This window comes from Boleophthalmus pectinirostris, unplaced genomic scaffold (genome assembly GCF_026225935.1).
Source record: "Boleophthalmus pectinirostris isolate CB_2022bp ecotype Guang Dong unplaced genomic scaffold, ASM2622593v1 HiC_scaffold_18, whole genome shotgun sequence".
NCBI lineage: Eukaryota > Metazoa > Chordata > Actinopteri > Gobiiformes > Gobiidae > Boleophthalmus > Boleophthalmus pectinirostris.
In genome coordinates, this window is record NW_026571133.1 from 7,040,159 (window position 1) to 7,061,984 (window position 21,826).

Below are 21,826 nucleotides of genomic sequence, written 5' to 3' on the forward strand. Positions count from 1 at the left end.
TGCGGCGAACTGCTCCTGGATTCTTGTCGCCATTGCAACAAACTTTGTGCAAACTGCGAGGAAGATATAGGTCAAAAAAAAGCCGCTAAGAACTGTTGCGTTGGTGGAGTAAACAGCGTCTGTGCGTCTTGCGTCTGTGGACTGCGTGACAGTCGTACGTAAACCACGTACCGGCGGCGCGCAGGCAAGTCAGTTACGCTAGAAACGTAGGGAGTTTGATTGACAGCCTGTCAGCTCACAGATAACGAGGCAGTGTCGTTATCTATTGGTAAATGTTTAGCCCCACCACGTCCAGAGTTGATGAATTTTTATTCTCTTTTTTTTGGTCATCATAATTACAAGGCTACTGCACCTCTATAATCTATCATTGACAACTTGAAACAAAAAAAAAAACAAAAAAAAATCCTCCATACAACCTTTAAACGTCCACGTGCCGACTGGACTGGCCCGAAGTGAAAAGCTAATCTCCTCGGTACATTTTTAATACACTGCTCCCCCGTCGTCGTCGTCTGCCCCGTGTATCCGAGGGCCGCTCCCAACGCGACGGGCACAAGTGGCGACAGGAAATGAGGCTAAAGAGGCACCGCGCCGAACAAAGGTAAAATGTTCCCCCGCTCGCAATTTCCTGTCCGATATATTTATGGCTTGTTTCCAGGTCTGACGGGATTGAATAAGACTCGGGACAGAAGTGTGACGGCGCCTCCTGTTGTTTCGGCATGTGTCTGGCTGCGCGGCGTGTCCTCTTGTGATTAGACGTAAAGGCTTGTCTCAGTCAACACCTGTCCAGCTGCTGCGAGGGTCTGCCGCACACTGAGAGGGAATAAATGAGATGTAAGAGTGTTTAGGAGCGAGCGACGTGAAAATAACAAATGACTGGGTTTATGTTACGCTTTTAAAAGGAAAAATTGACTCTGAATTGAACTTAAAGTCATGTTAGAATGTTGTTACCTCGTCAAAAACAGAGCTGGAGTTGTGTTTTGTTTCATTTAATGTTTGAGTAAGTTTTTATTATTAGTCTGTGAACATCTCCAAAGCTCAAAACGTTCTGTTCCACCTTGTGATGTCACGATCACTGTTGGTTGTTGATCGTCAAATAACAGTGAAGATGAGTGAAGATGCCGAACTTTTGCGCTGTGTATGGACTAAACCAGGACTAAACCAGGTCTAAAACAGAACTAAACCAAGACTAAACCAGGATTAAAGCATGTCTAAACCAGGACTAAACCAGGTCTAAACCAGGTCTCTAAACCAGGACTGAACCAGGTCTAAACCAGGACTGAACCAGGACTGAACCAGGACTAAACCAGGAAACCAGGACTAAACCAGGTCTAAACCAGGACTAAACCAGGAGGTCTAGGACTGAACCAGGGACTAAACCAGGTCTAAACCAGGACTAAACCAGGTCTAAACCAGGACTAAACCAGGTCTAAACCAGGACTAAACCAGGACTAAACCAGGTCTCTAACCAGGACTAAACCAGGACTGAGGACTGAGGACTGAACCAGAGCTGAACCAGGACTGAACCAGGTCTAAACCAGGACTAAATCAGAACTGAACAAGAGCTGAATCAGGACTGAATGAGGTCTAAACCAGGACTAAACCAGAAGGACTGAACCAGGACTAAATTAGATCAAAACCAGGACTGAACCGAGGACTGAACCAGGACTAAACCAGAACCAAACCAGAACTGAACCAGAGCTGAACCAGGACTAAACCAGGACTGAACCAAGGACTGAACCAAGACTAAACCAGAACTGAACGAAAGCTGAATCAGGACTGAACCAGGACTAAGACCAAACCAGAACTGAACCAGATCTGAACCAGGACTAAACCAGGACTAAGCCAGAACTGAGCCAGGACTAAACCAGAACTGAACCAGTTCTAAACCAGGTCTAAACCAGGACTAATTTTGGACTAGGACTTGGAATGTAGGACCTTGAGCCCGTGTAGCAGAGTGTCCGCAAAGCTCGATCGGGCGTCGGCTGCTCTTCGCCCCATGGAGCGTGAAGTTCTGTGCCGGTCCTTTCGCCCGTGGTCACCCAACGGTCTACGTGGGCGCACCTCCGGGCCCATCCCGACACTCAGAACCGTAACGATGGCGTTTCACCGCTGCTGACATCGCAGTGATTTTAGCGAATTTATATGAAGTAAAACAAAAAACCCACCACTTCAATCCAGGTTAAAAATGCATTGTAACACGTGATACTGACATTTGTACCGAGTAAAATATCACATTTTATTTTTATGCCTTACATTACTGCGTTACAGCAAAAATCAACGCATTACAGTCATTTGTTACTTTTATAACGCGTTACTCCCAACACTGTTCGTGATGCGGCAGTTTTCAAGTTAACAGCTCCTTTTATAAAGTCATTTCACAGTTGTTTGGTCATGGTGTTAGTAAGTGTGAAAAATCGTTACATTACAGTTTGATATCGAACATCTCGACTTGCCTAAGGACACAACAACAGTTTGCACTCGACCCACAGCTGCCCCCGGGCACAAGGTCCAAGTACTCACCAAGTCCAGCTCTGTTTACCTGCTCTGAATCACATTTGACATTCTTTGCTGAAATTATTACGCTCTAGTTTCACTTTTTTTTTAAATTACCAACCAAAATAAATGGAGATGTCCCAGTTTTTTGTTTTTTTTTTGAAATTCTGGTCAGTCTAATCTAATCAAATCTACCAGAGCATTTTCTGCGACTAATCTCATCCTCTTTGTAGGCTTCTTGTTTCCTCTGAGGATAAACACCAAATTATCTAAACCGGCGTAAAAGCGTAAATAATTTTCTTGTCCGAGAACCAGAAAGTGCATGGTTCGCATACTAGTTATTAGGAAACTGTTTAAACTGAACTAGATCTGTTTTTTAGCCTTTTAAGACAGTAAAAATCACAAAATATAATACAAAATTGTCCAGACTATTTTCTGTTTATCAAAAGCTTGTGTGAACCAAAAGTTGACATTTACTTTAAAGATGGAATTGAGTGTGAAGCAAAGTTTGTTTACAAGCCTCTCTCATGAATGCTTTTATAATGTTTTCTTAGAATTGGACTTTAGGAAAATACATACTAAGGAGACGAAGTATAAGGAGGTAGAGTTGGAAGGTCGATGGTTGAATTTTGTCCACGGAAAATGACACATGAGAGTTAAAGGGCATTTTTACGCATAATGTTGTTTTCTCATCAAAAATATATCCGGAGTTGTGGTTTATTTTATTCGCACATGTTTAACACACAAATCTTGAGTGTTTAGGCTTTAGGAGTTCTTCTTTAAAACAGAAAACACTCTGTTCCACCTTGTAATGTTGATATACAAGAAGTGCTCCACTGTGTTTCTAAGCTCCATACACTTTCATTAGAATCATTTGGATCATTTCAGCTTTGGAATTGTCGATCTCTACTGAACAAAAGGTAAAATACAGCTGTTGACATCACAAGGTTGAACAAAGCAGTTTAAGCTTTGGAGATGTACTTTATCTTTCAGACAATAAGTGACATTTTTTTTCATGGTTTGGGTGTTTCCTGCGACTTATACTCTGGTGTGACTTATATATTAAAATTTTCACACTGAAGCCGCGAGAGGCTTTAGTCTTGTGTGTCAGTATCTGCTGCTCCTGTTCCTCCTGGACCAATGTGACTTCACTCTACTGCACATGTCTCCTGCAGAAAGAGCCACTGTCCTGCTGTAAGTTGAGAAATACGCAGCTGAAAACAGTAATCGAGTTGGTTGAGTTTGTCGAGAAAGTTTGGAGTGAACGAGAAACTTGTGAGGGACTGGAGAAACACAGCTTCACGGTAACCAGGAGGGTGCACCGTGAAACTTTCCTGGAAATCATTGGATGGATTGACAAAGCCTGGACCTCAGCGATACCGAAACCATCCTGTCGGGATTCAGAAAGGCTGGAATAATTCTACCTGGACCTGATGCTGAGTCTGACAACAGCTACACAGAAGAGGAAGCGGCGCTCTGTTTACCTCCGGAGGTCGTGGAGTTGCTCAGAAGTGACACCGAGGATGAAGAATTGAATGGATTTAGTGATTTGGAGTGAGATGGAGAGTTTGTTAAACTTGTTCTGTTCTGTTGTTTATGTTATATTTATCTGAAGAACTGTTCATATGTGACGTTAACAGTCTGTTGTTCTCTCTTCTATTGTTATTACTATAACTTGCCTTTTAAGATGAAATGTCAGTTCCTGGTCTCTGATTTTAAAAAAAATACATTTCCCCAAAAAACTGCGACCTATAGTCCGATGCAACTTACGTATGTTTTTTTCTTCTTCATTACGCATTTATTGGCTGGTGCGACTTATACTCCAGAGTCCAAAAAATACGTTAGATAGACTAATAATAAAGAATTACTCAAACATGTGAATGAAACAAAACACATGTTTTTGACAAGAAAATAACAAGAAAACAACATTCTAACATGGCTTAAAGCTCACCTTTTTGTGTAAACTGTGTGTGATATATGACTTTTAACATAGTTCTCAAGCAACTCAATATATGCCCATGAAAAACACGTGAAAGCGAAAATATCTAAAAACTATTATTAAGTTAGGATTTTTGCAGTTCCCCTCAGTTGCATAATTTGGTCCGTACTTAGTCATTTTGTCATATTGCAGATGGTGCCTTCTGTTCCCATTTTAATTTTTCACACCTTGAGGGATGACCACAAATTAATCACCAACATGTCAATACAGAAACACATTTAATTCTCTTATTTACAACTGAAAATGACTCCAGTTCAAAGGCGCCTTTAAAATATGCACATGTGTTTGTTTTGAGTATTAAATATTAAACATCCCCGAGGTTTCTCACATTATTATTCCCAGTGAAACTAGGCCATAACTGGCTCTCCACAGGTGGATCTGCCAGAACCCTGCAGGCTCCAGACTTTTACTCTAATTAGTGCAGGAGCGACTCTGCACTTAAACAACCACATCGATTTCAAATGGAGAACTAGTTTGTGTTTGGAAATCATTTATCTCAACTGTTTATTTCAAATCATGTCAAACTTTACAAGGTTATTAAAGGTCCTACAGTGTTTTAGGCAAAATTGACTCTTGTGAGGTTTAAGTCATGTTCTAATGCTGTCACTCTTCAAAAACAGACCTGGGGTTGTGTTTTGTTTTATTCACAGTAACACTTTATTATGAGGCTACGTCCACACAACAACACTCCTGGATTTTTGATTTTTTTTGCGGGTTGAAAAAAATTCATGTCCACACACGTGTCGGATCAATAAATATTCACGTCCACACGACAACGGAGCACAGAGTGAGAATGATGTAATACATGTGCCGCACCTGTATGTGGCGCTGTAAACAGGATACAGCCAGAACCACTGGACACACAATACTACAAAGAGCGAATGTGAATAAAGTCTGTCCTCTTCCGCAACAAACAAACACTTAAACACTTAAACAAACACTCAAGAGTTTTTGATGCAGCTGTGTAAATAAACTTAAAGTGTGCGCATCACAAACTGAACTCCTTTGTCCACCATCGTTGTTGTTCTGTTTGTTACTGTTTGTTGTGTGGGGTTTTCTTCTGGTCAAGTGGCGGTGACGGGGTCGCGACGTCATCGTTTTCCAAAAGCTGTGGTTTGCTTGTCCACACGACAATGCAGCGCCGGCATTGTCAGATTTCTCCACTCTGGAACCTGTTTTCAAAAAACGGACCCGAAACAGCCGACGCTACGTGTGGCAAATAACTGAAAGGCCAAAACGCATGAATTAAAATTGTGCTATACAAATAAACTTGCCTTGCCTTGCCTGTTTCAACCAAAAAAAACGTTGCTCTGTTCAAATGCTCTGTTCCACCTTGTGATGTCATGAAGCGATAGTTTTCAAGTTAACACCTCCTTTTACCTTTTGTTCAGTAGAAATTGATCTTGGCTCACGGAAATAGATGTAGTTGAATAAACACAAGATAGATGTTGTAGATATGTACTGTGTAGGGTGACCAAACGTCCGTTTTTCCGCGGACGTGTCCGTATTTTGTGTCATGTCCGGGGCATCCGGGGTTTTTTTATAAAGTGATTCAAATGTCCGGGTTTTCAGTACCGTTCATTGGGGCATTAAACTGAGCGTCTCTCGTAGCGTCTGTGACTCAGAAGGAGAGAGACACAAGCAGTCGGTCAGTCTGCAACATACCGAAGCACAAATGCGCATTTAACAATGACTTGTACAAGAAATTCTCCGTTTTTCGTCCCAGTCAGGACAAGTGGGAGGCCGTGTGCACAGGTTGGGAGGTGAGAGTTCAGTGTCCCTCGTTTATCGCGGGGGTTAACTCCTAAAAATAACCCGCGATAGGTGAAATCCACAATGTATCAACTTTATATTTTACAAATATTATATCTGTTTTAAGGCTGCAAAACCCCTCAGCACAAACTTTATACACTTTTCTCACACAGGACAGTTACAACCCTTTTTACTTCCTTCTTAAAACTTGTTGCTGTCGTCCTTTTGTTATTTTCCTCCTTCTTTATGTAACAAACTGAAGATTCATTTATTCCATAATGGAGCCCAACAGCGCAGAGTCCCGCACGGCTCCATTTTTGGAGACAATGGCCCAGTACAACACCGCACCCGCGCAGGACAGGACCGCACCTGCCCCGTTAACCCGAGATTATATCAAACTTTTGCGCTGCCTACACCACGGACTGAACCAAGACTAAACCAGGACTAACCCAGGACTGATTCCAGGACTGAAGAGGAGGACTAATCCACGACTGAACTAGGACTAAACCAGGACTAAACCAGGACTGAAACAGGACTCAGCGTCAGGACGGGCTTGGAGGTGACCACAGGAGAAAGGACCGGCTCAGCTCCGCACCTCACCGAGGTAAACGCGGCAATTGCCCGACCGCGCTTTGCGGACAAACTGCTCGGCGTTTTCTCTCTTAAGTCCAAGATTAGTCCTGGTTTAGACCTGGTTTAGTCCTGACCCACCCGTGTGTAATTACTACCCGCCTGTAATACACAATACACGTTCATACGCTGTAAAAAAATGCTAAATTACAAAAGGTGTCCGGGTTTTCACAAACAGAAATATGGTCACCCTAGTACTGTGGAAAATTCCAGACGACACAATGAGTATCTCCATAGAGACAGTCAGATAAGCAGGTGGCAGACCCTCCCCCAAAAGAGTTTCTGAACTGAACTGAAGATGAAAACAAAATGGTCAAAGTGTCTGAAAGGTTCACTATGCAACTTTTACAGTGAGGGATCCGCTACCATGGAGATGTTCTTGCTTTACCTGGAATATTCCACACTATAGTAAACTGTATATAGGATATAACGTACATTATTCTACTAGAGCAGGGGTGTCAAACTCATTTTGGTCCGGGGGCCGTATCCAACTGACTTTGATCCCAAAGGGGCCGGATCAGAAAACTCATGTCATATAAACCCCAAAATAACAATAAGTTCAAATATTTGTGCAGAGAAACACAAATCTATGACAGAAATATTTTTTAATTGATGAACTCTTTCTTTTACAAAATATTATAATATTATGAACAACCTGAAACTTTAAGAAAAATACAATTTCAGCACAGTGTTTTAACATTATATTAGGAATAATTAAATTTTTGTTGTAAAATCCTGCACTCGGCTCCACTTTTCTCATGTTGGACATTTTTCTGATGAGGGTGTCACGGTCAACAGTCAAAACGATCGTCCTTTAAGAGCGTTTGGAAAGAGACAAGTCTTCATTTGTGCTGCTCTGGTGGGAGGGGCCACGTACAGAGACACTGGAGACGCTGCTGTGATAAACACCACAGAAAATTAACAAGATTTTATTAGAAAATATCATTAAAATATTTAAGTAGAAAATCAGCCGAGGGCCAGATTAAAGGTCTTGGAGGGCCGGATCTGGCCCCCGGGCCTTATGTTTGACACCTGTGTACTAGAGTGTTTTATTGCTGAAAAATACCTAAAACTCACCTTCTCACTGTGAGCAGGGTCCCCTCTCCACAGATCTGACGTGTAACTTGGCCTGGTGTTAATTCCAGCTTGTCTTTATGGGAAGAGAGAAGTTTAATACTACACTGTGAAACATTCCAGAAAAATCAATACAGTCACCATAGAGACAAGCAAAGCGGCAGGTCCTCTACCAGAAAAGTTACACAGTGCACCTTTAAAACTCTAGAGTAGAGGTTTTCAATAGGTGAGGCCCGTCTCTCCTGAGCGGCGTTAAAGAGTCACTGAGGAGGCGCGACACACCTGCAAAGACCAAAGCTCATCTGTAAAATAACATCGCCATGACAACCGACTCATAGTTTGGAGCATCACCTTCTTTGCTTTGTCTACATCTCGTGGACCACGCCTCTAAACCAGAACTAAAACCAAGACTAAACCAGGACTAAAACCAAGACTAAACCAGGATTAAAACCAAGACTAAACCAGGACTAAAACCAAGTCTAAACCAGAACTAAAATCAGGACGAAAATCATAACTAAAACCAGGTCTAAAACCAAGACTAAAACCAGAACTAAACCAGGACTAAACCAAGTTTAAACCAGGAACTAAAACCAGGACTAAACCAGAACTAAAACCAGAACTAAAACCAGGTCTAAAGTCAAGTCTAAACCAAGTCTAAAAACCAGACTAAAACCAGAACTAAAAACCAGGACTAAACAGAACTAAAACCAGGACTAAACCAGAACTAAAACCAGGACTAAACCAGAACTAAAACCAGGACTAAATCAGAACTAAAACCAGGACTAAAATCATAACTAAAACAGGTCTAAAACCAGGTCTAAACCAGACTAAAACCAGTCTAAAACCTGTCTAAAACCAAGTCTAAACCAAAACTAAAAACCAGGCTAAAACCAGGTAAAACAGGACTAAACCAGAACTAAAACCAGGTCTAAACCAAGTTTAAACCAGAACTAAAACCAGGTCTAAACCAAGTCTAAACCAGGTCTAAACCAGGGACTAAAATCAGAACTAAAACCAGGTCTAAACCAAGACTAAAACCAGAACTAAAACCAGGTCTAAGCCAAGTCTAAACCAAGTCTAAACCAGGTCTAAAACCAGGTCTAAACCAAGACTAAAACCAGGACTAAACCAGAACTAAAACCAGGACTAAAATCATAACTAAAAACAGGTCTAAACCAGGTCTAAACCAGGTCTAAACCAGGACTAAAACCAGGACTAAAACCAGACTAAACCAGTCTAAACCAAAACTAAAAGAACTAAACCAGGTCTAAAACCAACTAAACCAGAACTAAAACAGGTAAACCAGGACTAAAACCAGGACTAAACCAGTCTAAAACCAGGTCTAAACCACTAACTAAAACCACTAAAACAGGTAAACCAGAACTAAAACCAAAACCAGACTAAACCAGTAAACCAAAACTAAAACAGGACTAAACAGCAGACTAAACCAGACTAAAACCAGGTCTAAAACCAGGTGTAAAACAGGTCTAAAACAGGACTGAACCAGAACTAAAGCAGAACTAAACCAAAACTAAAATCAGGGACTACAACCAGGTCTAAATTAGGACTAAACCAGGACTAAACCCCTGCTCTAGAGCAACGTCCCAAACTTCAAACTCGTACAAATTTAGACTAAAACCTCTTTCTCTTCCTCCTCCTCCTCCTCCTCTTCCTCCTCCTCTTCTTCTGAAAGACAGACGTTTGAATCCACCTCCACAAATTAAGTCAACACAATTTTGAGTTCAGTCCTGTTTAGTTTTGGTCCACGTCTCATTTGAAATTCAGAACGGTGGCACTTAAAACTGGGATCTTTTATTCATGGGTGTGATTGTGGAACATGTGGGTGGTGAGGAAAGCTACAGGTCACTTCCCAAATGGCATTTAGTGATTAGAGAGCAGAGCTGGTACCGTCTGCTTGTACCGTGCCGCAGCACTGGATCACTGCCCACTTCTGCACGTTTGTTATTTCTCCTCGTAAAAAAAACAATCATGAGAAAACGAGTGATACTTTGCTTGAGGGGGGGGGGGGGTCTAAACCAGAACTAAAATCAGGACTAAAACCAGGTCTAAACCAGGTCTAAACCAGATCTAAACCACAACTAAAATCAGGACTAAAACCAGGACTTAAACCAGGTCTAAACCAGATCTAAACCAGAACTAAAATCAGGACTAAAACCAGGACTTAAACCAGGTCTAAACCAGATCTAAACCACAACTAAAATCAGGACTAAAACCAGGACTTAAACCAGGTCTAAACCAGAACTAAAATTAGGACTAAAACCAGGACTTAAACCAGGTCTAAACCAGAACTAAAATTAGGACTAAAACCAGGACTTAAACCAGGTCTAAACCAGAACTAAACCAGAACTAAAATCAGGACTAAAACCAGGACTTAAACCAGGTCTAAACCAGGAATAAAACCAGGTCTAAACTAAGTCTAAACCAGATCTAAACCAGAACTAAAATTAGGACTTAAACCAGGACTAAAACCAGGTCTAAACCAGATCTAAACCAGAACTAAAATTAGGACTTAAACCAGGACTAAAACCAGGTCTAAACCAGATCTAAACCAGAACTAAAATTAGGACTTAAACCAGGACTAAAACCAGGTCTAAACCAGATCTAAACCAGATCTAAACCAGGTCTAAACTAGGTCTAAACCAGATCTAAACCAGAACTAAAATCAGGACTTAAACCAGGTCTAAACCAGATCTAAACCAGGTCTAAACTAGGTCTAAATCAGATCTAAACCAGAACTAAAATCAGGACTTAAACCAGGTCTAAACTAGGTCTAAACCAGATCTAAACCAGAAACCAGAACTAAAATCAGGACTAAAACCAGGTCTAAACTAGGTCTAAACCAGAACTAAACCAGAACTAAAATCAGGACTAAAATCAGGACTAAAACCAGGAACCAGGTCTAAAAACCAGGTCTAAACCAGAACTAAAAAACCAGGACTAAAAACCAGGACTTAAACCAGGTCTAAACCAGAACTAAACCAGAACTAAAATCAGGACTAAAAATCAGGACTTAAACCAGGTCTAAACCAGAACTAAACCAGAACTAAAATCAGGACTAAAACCAGGACTTAAACCAGGTCTAAACCAGGTCTAAACCAGGAATAAAACCAGGTCTAAACTAAGTCTAAACCAGATCTAAACCAGAACTAAAATTAGGACTTAAACCAGGACTAAAACCAGGTCTAAACCAGATCTAAACCAGGTCTAAACCAGGTCTAAACCAGAGCTAAACCAGGACTAAAATCAGGACTAAAGCCAGGTCTAAATCAGGTCTAAACCAGGTCTTAACCAGGTCTAAACCAGATCTAAAGCAAAACTAAAATCGTGACTAAAATCAGGACTAAAACCAGGTCTGAACCAGGTCTGAACCAGGTAAGGAAGCACCATTCTAAAATGGTTAAAAACGTATAAAGTTTTCTGTGGGAAACACGATTACTGTTTTTCATTGTTTAAAACTTGGGTAATACTAATTGTTCAGAGACACAATCACTCAGTCAACAATAAAATATCCTCATTAATGTTTAATAACGGTCACCAATTTATTTTGTGATTTACAAATAATGTCTATTGATTTGGGTCGCAAAGTTTTGTGACTTTTAGAAATATGGGTCACCCGAAAAAGTTTGGGAAACATAACTGTTTATCATAACTGGAATTGTTTTAGGAAACTGAGGTGTTAAATATAAGGACACAATCACAATAAAACAATAATAGTGAAGTTATGAATTGAACCATATATCTGTAATATTTAACCTCTGTGTAATCGCTCAGTCATCCAGTAGGATCCATAGCAAAAGAATAAATACAATTCTGTCAGCTGGACAAAAGTTTTTGACTGGACATTTTGTAGCTCATCCAAGCTGCTTCAGCACTTCTGGTCAGATGTGGAGGAGCTAACCACACTGAAACTACTCTGAAACTTAGGCCCCATCCACACTAGTATGTATTTGAGTCGTTTTTGTTGTGGATGTAGTGTTCGTCCACACTAATCCGATACAAAACAGCTCCAGAGACGGAACAATCTGGTGCCGCCAGCTCCCACAAATTCATCTGAGTATGGAACTGATCCAGCAGTGTGTGGACGCCTGAAAACGATGATACGCTGACGTAGGAGCTCTAGTTGCATCCTTATTGGACCACGTCACTGTGACTTGTGCCTTCCTGATTCGCTGGGTTCGTGACATTGGTCATGTGATGTTATTGCGGAAAACAGTTTAAACCAGGGGTGTCAAACTCATTTTGGTCCGGGGGCCGTATCCAACCTACTTTGATCCCAAAGGGGCCGGATCAGAAAACTCATGACAAATAAACCCCAAAAATAACAATAAGTTCAAATATTTGTGCAGAGAAACACAAATCTACTACAGAAATCTTTTTTAATTGATGAACTCTTTCTTTTACAAAATATTATAATATTATGAACAACCTGAAACTTTAAGAAAAATACAATTTCAACACAATAATTTAACATGAACTTGTTTAAAATTAACTTGTAGAAATAGGAATAAGTAAATTGTTGTTGTAAAATCCTGCACTCAGCTGCACTTTTCTCATTTGTGACATTTTTCTGATGAGGGTGTCACGGTCAACAGTCAAAACGATCGTCCTTTAAGAGCGTTTGGAAAGAGACAAGTCTTCATTTGTGCTGCTCTGGTGGGAGGAGCCACGTACAGAGACGCTGGAGACGCTGCTGTGATAAACACCACAGAAAATTAACAAGATTTTAATAAAAAATAGAATTAAAATATTTTAGTAGAAAATCAGCCGAGGGCCAGATTAAAGGTCTTGGAGGGCCGGATCTGGCCCCCGGGCCATATGTTTGACATACTTGGTTTGAAATCGGCTGCTGCAACTTTAGACATGGTGCTCCACTTCCTTATTTACGTCGTGACAGCCTAGTCATGTGACTAGCGTTTCAGGCGGTTTTGTGTTACTTTGTGGATAGGGAACGGATGCAGAAATGACGTGTCTGGACGCAAATCGTTCCCAATACGGTGATACGGTGATTCGTTTCAGTGTAAACGTAACCTAACACCTACAGGCCTAACAGATGTATGTAAATGGAAATACCTAACCTGATAGCTGCTGCGTTTCGAATAGAAAGTGAGCATGAGGGTGCTTCCAGCTCTTTTACATCGAAAAATGGTTATCCCGTCCCTCTCTGCAATTGCTGCAGTGAGCCTTGTCATTTAGATCTTAAAAAATGTTCATATTAACCCGCTCTACATGTTCCTGGTGTTTTTATTTTGCCATTTTGTCCGTTAATAAATTCATTTTCCTGCTTCAAAGTCTCCCGTATAACCGCTTACCTCAGTGAGCTTCATTTGACTGGAGCCGAACACTGGGTGACTTCTTTATTCAGTCTATAAATTGAACCAATATCTGTGTAATTTCTGTACATTCAAGTTACCTCGTTTCGCTTTAATCTTACACGCAGCACAGTGTCGGGCGCGTTAAATAATAGATAAAAACAGGAGTTGATTTTCTTTAAATGAAATGAATAAATCTAACGAAATGGCGATTAAACACGTTCTAGAAGATCGTTCATTAAAAAAAAATAAAGAAAAAAAAAGCACCATGCACTTACCGATACAGGAAGCCCCTTTTAAATAACAAATTGAGTCATGTGATTAATGCCTTTCATTAAAAACACAGGCCCATTACAGTACTTCCTCTGAGCTCACATTGTTTATTAACCCAAAGCAGGTCATTAGTTTAACATCACAGGACCAAATGGATTATGGGGAAGTAAATGGCAATTATACACGTGCTGATACAAGCGTTCACTGATTGATTGTGCGGCTCAGACTCAGAACACAGGACTAGACTCTCCACTTATACGTTCACATAAACTTGGACTGGAGAATTTTGAAGTTCAGGGTTTAATTCGTTTTATGTAAAGAGCAGAGGTGGGACCAAGGCTTTGTTTTGCTAATCTCAAGTCCGAGTCAAGTCCCAGGTCAAATACAGGCGAGTCCAAGTCGAGTCTCGAGTCACTGGTCTGTAAGAATCCGTGTATCATTTGTTCATTTGTTTTTCAATATAAAATCAAAAATAAGAAAATGATGAAACAACAGTTTTCTTCGTTATTTGTCTCCAAAATCGAAATTAAAAAACAGATAATGATTCGTTTTTTTCAGTTTTTGTGTTTAAATGAAAAATCCCGTTTACGTGACTTCCGTGACTGCGGACTGAACCAGGACTGATCCAGGTCCGGGACCAGACTGGAGCCAGACCGAGACCAGGCAGGGACCAGACCGGGATCAGACCGAGACTGAGACCAGAGCGGGACTGAGACCGAGACCAGGCCGGGACCAGACCGGAGGCTCAGAGCCCACGGCGGGGTTGGAGCTCGAAGCTGAGGCTCAGATTCAAAGTTTGGAGTCCGCTCTGGTCCCGGTCTCAGTTCTGTTCTCAGTCCCGGTCTGGTCCCAGTCTGGTCCCGGACCTGGATCACTCCTGGTTCAGTCCGACATCACAGTCATGGACGTCACGTAGACGGGAAACGGTCGTTATCTGTTTTTTCCATTTTTCATTTAAACACAAAATTGAAAACTGAAAAAACGAATCATTATCTGTTTTTTCATTTTGGTTTTGGAGACAAATAATGATGAAAATAGTTGTTTTTTCGTTTTCTTATTTTTGGTTGAAAAACAAATGAATGAATGATACATGGATTCATAAGTCCAAGTCATCTGCTTTGAGCCTCAAGTCATTTCAAGTCTTTAAACCAAAGAACCAACTATAGCTTTGTTTTTTGCAGTTTATATGAAGTTTAATCTAAATTTTACTTTCTTATATACATATTTATATAAGAGTATTTATATAAGAAATGCCAATTTTTTCCTTTTTAAACATCTTGTCAAGATCTTAGTGTGAATCATTACGATCAGAATAGAAACAATTCAGATTTAATAGTGCTAAATAACAGTTTTTTTGTCATGAAGGAGCATGTTCTCTGTAGTTCCGTCTGTTTTACTGTACTGTATATTACTGTGTTGTTCTGTGTATTACTGTAGTACATTTGTACAGTACTTCAGTTACATCCAAAGTAACAAACAGAAGAGGGAGGGACATGTTCCAGTTTGTTCCCGGAAAATTAGATGCCACATTTTTCAACTGTAAAGAGAAAAGTATTTTCAAAAAACATAGATTTTTTAGGAGAAGCATCATGTCTTCTCAAGTCACAGACCTCAAGACCGAGTCGAGTCCCAAGACTTAATCCATTTTACCAAGTTAAGTCTCAAGTCCTAAAAATTGTGACTCAAGTCTGACTCGAGTCCATGTTATGACTTGTTGAACATCAAAAACTGTCCGGGACCAGACCAGAACCAGACCGGGATGGAGACCGAGACCAGACCGGGACCAGACTGAGACCGAGACCGAGACCAGACCGGGACTAGACTGGGACCAGACCAGAACCAGGCCGGCACCAGACCAGAGGCTCAGAGCCCACAGCGGGGCCGGAGCTCGGAGCTGAGGCTCGGACCCTGTGGAAGCTCGGACTCAAAGCTCGGAGTTTGCTCTGGTCCCGGACCTGGATCAGTCCTGGTTCAGTCCGTATGCATTGCAAAATTTCGGCATCGCAGTCACGGAAGTCACGTTATAACACAAAATCAAAAGCTGAAAAAAACAAATCATTATCTGTTTTTTCATTTTGGTTTTGGAGACAAATAATGAAGAAAACTGTTGTTTTTTTTCATTTTCTTATTTCTGGTTTTATATTGAAAAACGCATGAACGAATGATACACGGATTATTACCACTTGAATTCTCGTGGCTTTTCAGTACGGCACTGTCCACGTCCATGTCCCCTCAGGTTCGACACACATTTCCACTGCCACAGGGTTAAACTGCTCCAAATACCGATAAGCCGACCATTCACAAAAACAACATCGTCTCCTCCGTCAGAATCAATAGAGGGCCACAGTGTCGGCGTCCAGGTTGTGTTCAAGAGCAGCGCCCCGCGACCATTCTAACCATGTAAATGAGCTCCCGCAAAGGTCAAGGCCAGACAAAAGAAGTCCTCCTTATAAATATTTCAGTGTGATTAATGCTAGGCTAGTGCTAATTAAGCTATCAGTCTTAGCGCAGTGAAAGGGGCTCTGATTAGTCAACACTACAGCTCACTCCACCGAAGGAGAGGGGCTCTGCGTTTGCCCAGCGGGAAAGAGAAATCCGTGGGGGTGTGTGGGTGTTCTATGCGGCATTGTTTTCCAAAGACTGGGTCGCGAGATAATTTTTTTGGGGTCGCCTTGTCATGATCTGCATGTAGGTCTGCAAAATACACCCCACTCTTCACTTTTTGCCGAACCAAATTTCTTTTGGAAACACTGATTACTGTTTTTTATTGTTTAAAACTTGAGTAGTACTAAATGTTCGGAGAGACACGATCACTGAGGGTTCTGTTGCGGGTTAAAACGACAAAATATTTTATCGGAAGTGCCTTTCGTTTGGACGGTGACGGCGTTTTTGGGGGCTTAAAAATGCAAAAATTTGAAGCTGAATAAATCCGCCTTAGTGTTTCCGTCTACACTGCCCAAGACGCAAAACTCTGGTCAAATACACAATCGAATTCAACACTCTTTTGCGTCATGGTACGCACGCAGATTACGCAGAAAACACTTGTCTAAACGCGGAATAAAAAGTGAAGACGTGACTCCACTTTTGCGTCTTCTGTTCAGACAGTCATCATATAAACGTAGCCTCAGTCAACAATAAAATATCCTCATTAATGTTCAATAATGGTCACAAATTTATTCTGTGATATACGAATAATGTCTATTGATTTGGGTCGTGAAGATTTGTGACTTTTAAAATATGGGTCCCCAGGCTGGCTCCACCTAGTGCCTCTGCTCAGTTTAATTTCTCTCCAGCGACTAGGTCAGGAATCGGAATACACTAGACGGTTTGTAAGAACCCCAGAAGTTGTAGACCGCGCACCGGCCAATCAGAGAAGAGCTGTGAAGTCATGACGTCAAACTCAAGCGTCTGTCTGGGTCCCTTTTGTGGTACAGCACAACAGTAAACAAAGCGGTCGAGATGGATGTAGACGAAGACATACATACATACATACATGGTGCATTACATAAGTCACGACCAAATAGCAGCGATTGGTTAAATAATAAATGTACCCGCCTACTGTCGAGTGAATTAATTCTAATGCTGCGAGGTCAGACGGTTTCTACGAAGACTATAAATATCAGAAAACACAATTTAAATAACGATTATAAGCGGTGTTTAAGGCTGGTTAGAAAATATTAAACAAAACTAGTTGAAAAAAGAGAATGAAATTAAAGTCGCAAGCGGCGTCGAACGGCCCTTGCCCGTCGCACACGCCGTGCCCCACAAGCAGTGTGCCGAACAAACGCGGCACCCTGCAAAGGCCATGCCCCACAGTAACCCTAATAACCATAAATCCCAACCACAAGTCTAACCCTAGCCCCAATCCTAACTCTAGGCTTAACCCTAAATGTAATCCTAACTTCAAAACTAACCTAACCACAGCCCCAGCCCCAACTCTAACCCCTCACCTAATCCTGACATTTTTCTAAATTTGTGTGCCAAACCATCGTCCACCAGAAAAATTACATAGTGTGCCTTTAAATGTTTTTTTTTTTTTTTTTAGTAAGTCTTGTAAGTAAGTCTTTATTTATATAGCGCTTTTCACAGACTTTTTTTGTCCCCAAAGACGCTTTACAGAGCATTATTCAGCATTATTCATTCACTCTATACCTGGTGATGGTAAGCTACTATTATAGCCACAGCTGCCCTGGGGCACACTGACAGAAGCACGGCTGCCATGCCACTCGGCGCCATCGGTCCCTCCGACCACCACCATCACTCACACACACACACCACTTTCGTACTAGACAATGTGGCCATTTTTAGGAGCCTTTGCACCCCCTGCTGGCCAACTGTGAAAAATGCCCCATGTCAGTAATATATGTTTTTGCTTCTAGTCATTAATAGAATTTAATTCCCAAATTTGGTACAAATCCGATAATGCTGACGTTTCATGTCTATGGTAGGGGGCGCTATAGTGTTCACTTTTCATATGTTTTAAAGTGTATTATGTTCAGGCTGAGATCACGCATTAGTGATTCAAATTTCAGCACGATCAGACTAAGCATGTGCGTGTAATATATTTTTTTAGTTTTTTGGAGGAGTCTTTGCGCTCCTGGATCTTGGGCGTGGGTTACTAGGATACTGCTGTTCGTGCCGGGTGCGACCGAGGACGAAGCTGCACCACGTCCTCTCACATTCACCCATGCGCTCGTCGCTCCCCCTTCGCTCCTCGTAGCGAAAGCAATAGGCCCTACGCCCTGTCGGGGCTCGGGCCTAACAATGGACAGATGATGAAAACTAATAAATCTGAGGACAGATAAGAATGTAAGAATAGGTTAGTATAGTATTTTATTTTCTACAGCACATCAAGAAAGTCCGAGGATCAATTTCTATGTGGAGTTTGCACGTTCTGCTTATGTCTGTGTAGATTGTAACAACAAAAAATGACCGGTAATTATCTTCCGATTCAAGAACGAGGTAAACAAAACCTATAAGCGCTATATCTTACCTCTCTTTTACACTTTTAAAACACATAATTATAAAAATGAATAGTCATGAATATCAAATGTAAAAATACAGAATTGTGTCTTTGTTGTTTGTGCTCGATCCTCAGTGGAAGCAGACATTTTCAGGTTGTGAAAGTGTTGCTCATTATTTCCAGTTAGCAGCAGTCGTTAATTCAGTGTTGACAAAAGGTGTTGGAGACTAATCAGTGGGGGCTTGATAACCGTAATAGTTCAACAATTGACTCTTTGTGATGAATCAGATTGCCATGAATGAATAAATGATCCTAATTCTCCCTCAGTTTCCTTCGGGATCAATAACGCATCTAATTTATTGAAGAGATTTAAAGAATGTTGATCAATAAAAGTCCTGTAATGTGATTTTTTCCCGTGTGTATTTGAGCGAAATTTGTCTTTGTCCCGGTGCAGATGTGTCGTATAAGCAGATTTTGAGGTCAAAGTAAGTGCGCCGTCTGCATCTAATTATGAAGACTTTTATTGTTCGATAGTCAGGAAGTGCGCGTTAACATGCTAGTTGCTGTCAGCTTTATAGTCACTGCAAAACACATCGTCGTCTATTGGAGTTGTGAAAGCGCTTATAAACTCATCAAGGTTGGGAGAAACGTGTTATAAAAGTAACAAATTACTGTAATGCGTTGATTTTTGCTGTAACGCAGTAATGTTCACCATTACAGGAAAAAAAATGTAATATTTTACTCGGTACAAATGTGAGTATTGCGCGTCACAATGCCTTTTTAACCTGGAATAAAGTGGTGGGTTTTTCATTTTTCTTCATACAAATTCGTTAAAATCACTGCAATGTCAGCAGCAGTGAAACGGCAAAGTTATGGTTCCGAATGTCGGGATGGACCTGGAGGTGCACCCACGTAGACCGTCGGGTGACCATGGGCGAAAGGACCGGTGCAGAAGTCCACGCTCCAAGGGACGAATCGCAGCTGACGCCAGATTGGGCTTTGTGAAAGTCCCACTCCACAAGCTCGGGGTTCTCTCAGGGGCGGACCTAGATTTCAAGTTGTAGTCCAAGATTAGTCCTGCTTTAAACCTGGTTCAGACCTGGTTTAGTCCTGGTTTAGACCTGGTTTAGTGCTGGTTTAGACCTGGTTTAGACCTGGTTTAGTCCTGGTTTAATCCTGGTTCAGTTCTGGTTCAGTCCTGGTTTAGTTCTGGTTCAGTCCTGGTTCAGTCCTGGTTCAGTCCTGGTTTAGTCCTGGTTCAGTCCTGGTTCAGTCCTGGTTTAGTCCTGGTTCAGTCCTGGTTCAGTCCTGGTTTAGTTCTGGTTCAGTCCTGGTTTAGTCCTGGTTTAGTCCTGGTTCAGTCCTGGTTTATACCTGGTTTAATTCTGGTTCAGTCCTGGTTTAGTCCTGGTTCAGTCCTATTTCAGTCCTGGTTTAGTTCTGGTTCAGTCCTGGTTTAGTCCTGGTTTAATCCTGGTTTAGTCCTGGTATAGTCCTGGTTCAGTCCTGGTTTAGTCCTGGTTCAGTCCTGGTTTAGTCCTGGTTCAGTCCTATTTCAGTCCTGGTTTAGTTCTGGTTCATTTAGTCCTGGTTTAGTCCTGGTTTAGTCCTGGTTTAGTCCTGGTTCAGTCCTGGTAGTCCTGGTTTAGTCCTGGTTTAGTCCTGGTTTCAGTCCTGGTTCAGTCCTGGTTCAGTCCTGGTTTAGTCCTGGGTCCTGGTTCAGTCCTGGTTCAGTCCTGGTTTAGTCCTGGTTAGTCCTGGTTCAGTCCTGGTTTAGTCCTGGTTTAGTCCTGGTTCAGTCCTGGTTCAGTCCTGGTTCAGTCCTGGTTTCAGTCCTGGTTTAGTCCTGGTTTCAGTTCCTGGTTTAGTCCTGGTTTAGTCTTGGTTCAGTCCTGGTTTAGTTCTGGTTCAGTCCTGGTTTCAGTCCTGGTTTAGTCCTGGTTCAGTCCTGGTTCAGTCCTGGTTTATTCTGGTTCAGTCCTGGTTTAGTCCTTTAGTCCTGGTTCAGTCCTGGGTTAGTCCTGGTTCAGTCCTGTTTTAGTCCTGGTTCAGTCCTGGTTTAGTCCTGGTTTAGTCTGGTTCAGTCCTGGTTCAGTCCTGGTTCAGTCTGGTTTAGTCCTGGTTTGGTAGTCCTGGTTTCAGTCTGTTTAGTCCTGTTTAGTCCTGGTTCAGTCTGTTCTGGTTCAGTCCTGGTTTAGTCCTGGTTTAAGTCCTGGTTAGTCCTGGTTTAGTCCTGGTTCAGTCTGGTTTAGTTCTGGTTCAGTCCTGGTTTAGTCCTGGTTTAGTCCTGGTTCAGTCCTGGTTTAGTTCCTGGTTCAGTCCTGGTTTAGTCCTGGTTTAGTCCTGGTTTAGTTCTGGTTCAGTCCTGGTTTAGTCCTGGTTTAGTCCTGGTTCAGTCCTGGTTTAGTTCTGGTTCAGTCCTGGTTCAGTCCTGGTTTAGTCCTGGTTCAGTCCTGGTTTCAGTCCTGGTTTAGTCCTGGTTTAGTCCTGGTTCTGGTTCAGTCCTGGTTTAGTCCTGGTTCAGTCCTGGTTTAGTCCTGGTTTCAGTCCTGGTTCAGTCCTGGTTTAGTTCTAGTCCTGGTTCAGTCCTGGTTCAGTCCTGGTTTTCCAGTCCTGGTTATTTCCTGGTTCAGTCCTGGTTCAGTCCTGGTTCAGTCCTGGTTTAGTCCTGGTTTAGTCCTGGTTTAGTCCTGGTTCAGTCCTGGTTTCAGTCCTGGTTTAGTTCTGGTTCAGTCCTGGTTTAGTCCTGGTTCAGTCTGGTTTAGTCCTGGTTCAGTCCTGGTTCAGTCCTGTTTAGTTTAGTCCTGGTTTAGTCCTGGTTCAGTCCTGGTTTAGTCCTGGTTCAGTCCTGGTTTAGTCCTGGTTTAATCCTGGTTCAGTTCTGGTTCAGGCCTGGTTTAGACCTGGTTTAGACCTGGTTTATACCTGGTTTAGTCCTGGTTCAGTCCTGGTTCAGTCCTGGTTTAGTTCTGGTTCAGTCCTGGTTCAGTCCTGGTTTAGTTCTGGTTCAGTCCTGGTTTAGTCCTGGTTCAGTCCTGGTTTAGTCCTGGTTTAATCCTGGTTCAGTTCTGGTTCAGGCCTGGTTTAGACCTGGTTTACCTGTTTTAGTCCTGGTTCCTGTTTAGTCTGGTTCAGTCCTGGTTCAGTCCTGGTTTAGTTCTGGTTCAGTCCTGGTTCAGTCCTGGTTTAGTCCTGGTTCAGTCCTGGTTTAGTCCTGGTTCAGTCCTGGTTTAGTCCTGGTTCAGTCCTGGTTTAGTCCTGGTTTAATCCTGGTTCAGTTCTGGTTCAGGCCTGGTTTAGACCTGGTTTAGA